The sequence below is a fragment of the Morone saxatilis genome, unplaced genomic scaffold, assembly GCF_004916995.1.
Source record: "Morone saxatilis isolate NCDOM2014 unplaced genomic scaffold, NCSU_SB_2.0 Contig23, whole genome shotgun sequence".
NCBI classification, from domain to species: domain Eukaryota; kingdom Metazoa; phylum Chordata; class Actinopteri; family Moronidae; genus Morone; species Morone saxatilis.
Window position 1 is genome coordinate 24,040,388 of NW_023339796.1, and position 2,531 is coordinate 24,042,918.

The window sequence follows — 2,531 nt, forward strand, 5'->3', positions numbered from 1 at the left end:
AGGAGGAGCCGGGGATCGACCCAACAACCTTCTGATTGGGGGACGACCCGCTCTGCCTCTGAGCCACAGCCGCCCCAGCAGATTCCACTGTTCTGGTTGCAAAATTAAAAGTGAAAAGTTCTTGCCAATACACACCCCTACTAGATACAAATATCCTTTTTTTTTTAGTTCATTTTAGGTGAAAATTGCCAGGAATAATAAATAAATTTTTTTTATTTGCTACAGACCCCCAAAAAATTCTCATTATGATTTTTTAAAAAAGTTATCAGTGAAAATTTGTGATATATTAATTATGATTTCCACTAACAATGAATCATATAGCATCTGTCAAAATAATCGCAGTATGATATTTTTACCATATCGTGCAGCCCTACCCACTGCAGTTGTCAAATAAAATAGTGCATGTTTTCACTGACTTGCAGCTGACTAGCAGCAGTGTATCATCAGTCTGATAGTCACATTGTTACACTATTTATAGCCAGCTAAAATATTATGCAAGTTTGCAAGTGTGCAAGTTATTCAGCCAGAAAACCACCAGGAGCATTATAGTAAAAGACATTTTTAGTCCTTGTTTGCATATGTGCATGCATCAAATAGCTAAAGCTTAGTGTCTCATGTGGTTTTGACAAACAAACATGCCATATTTATTATATATATATATAAGTTTTTCCACCATTTTCAAATCTTCCACAACACATTTAATATTTCTCACAGCATGACTGGATTGTTCTGAATGACTTAACTAAATTGATTGTTGTTACTTTACTTCTACAGTAAACTAACCAAGTGTCATACTGCACTCATATATTACTCTTCATATTGAGATTCTGCAGTGTAGAAAGCCCTGCTCTCTAATCTTCTCTTTCTCTTGCTCTCTCTGTCTTTCAGCCAGTAATTCCAATGTTTACTCAAAATGTGCGGGAAGGCTTCAGATCTCTGGGAACACTCAGTAAGTGTAGAAGAAAGTTCAAATAATAAAAAGATACCATTACCAAGCTGATGGTATCTCTGATGCACACAGAAATTGAAGTTACACAGGAAGACACAGCACAGGTCATTCCATGCACACAGTGGACTATATTCATTGTTTGTTTGTTGACAAGAGGAAAAACAGAATATATAGATGGTGTGGTAGCTATCTTGAGAATACGTTTAGGGCAGTGTGTTGTCCTGACTCAATCTGATGGTAAGCTATTCATTTGTCATTGTCAATAGTCTTTATATCTCTCCATGTAACATTCTCTCTTTGTCTTTTTCCATCCAGGATTTTTCCGCTGGGTGTATGAGAGGTTTCGCCTCCCTGCTGCTCCTGTTTATGGTGGATTTCCTGTCAAGTTCCGGACCTTCCTTGGTGACCCCATCCCGTATGATCCCAACATAAATGCTGCAGAGCTGGCAGAGAAGGTGAGTGTGCTAAAGCATTGTACTGCTGGGGAATTCTTTTTTCTCTTCAAATCATGTAAATCATTGACAATTATTAGTGTTGACAGTCTTTTGGGTTAAAAATGTATTGATCTTTTAAATCTATTACTGTATTTTTTTAAAAATAACTTCATATTTGTCCTGACAGTTACTTTGTTTACTTTATGTTCTTTAATACAGAGTCTGATAGATGTCATGGAGGAAAAATAATAATCTGCATGCCTGCATACAATACCAAACAATTGTTGACATTTTATCATATGTTAAAGATAGCACAATATTGTTCAAAAGACAGACAAAGGCAAAAAATGATTGATTTGGGCAAATTCTGTAGCATAATACTTTCACACCCCCAAAGCCTAGGACACTGTTAACAATCAGTTAACAGCTCATTAAGCTGAAAGCTCAGTATTTTAATAGCGGACTTGTCCTAGGTCATTTGCTCTTTCTGTTAGGACTTAGAAATAAAGGTATGTGTGTATGCCAGAGAACACTTGAAATGTGAGTGGCTGCTTTGTTGGGTTTAAGGGGGTGCCTGGTGAGGTGGCTACTGGGTGTATGTGTAGATGTTTGTATTTATGGAGGGAATAGTTGCAATGTGTACAAGTAGCATTAATTCATATATGTTCATCAAGTGTGATGTTGTACACCTTGCTTCATCGTTTTTATACTGAAGGATTTTTGTATGACTTTTAATGTAGCAAGGGAACAAGGAGGAACCCACATAGTAACTGACTGGAGTAGACTTTTCAGCCTGTAGTTTCTACCACTACAGATGTTTATAAGTTTTGATAATCATGAGGTTAATCCCTATGCACAAAAAGTGTTACTACGGTCCAAGTCAACATTTGTTGACGTCAATTCTATATTGTCATATGGATTTCTGCTGTTCAGTGCATTCATTTGCTGTTATCACACACTGCAGATGGTTGGTTTCTTTCTGTATAAGTGGCAGCTACACCACTTACCACTGAAGTTTTGCATTTTGATGGGTCCTTCACTATATATCAATTCAATTCAATTTGTATAGCGCCAATTCATAACAGAAGTTATCTCAGGACACTTTTCAAATACAGCAGGTCTAGACCGAACTCCTTATAACATTATTT

The 2,531-nt window shown here is 36.8% G+C and overlaps 1 protein-coding gene across 1 annotated transcript in view; it reads left to right on the forward strand.

The window, feature by feature from the left end:
* xkr4 (XK related 4) overlaps positions 1 to 2,531 on the forward strand; it is a 24,192-nt gene that overhangs the window by 18,756 nt on the left and 2,905 nt on the right. The gene's annotated exons all lie outside the window — the stretch shown is intronic.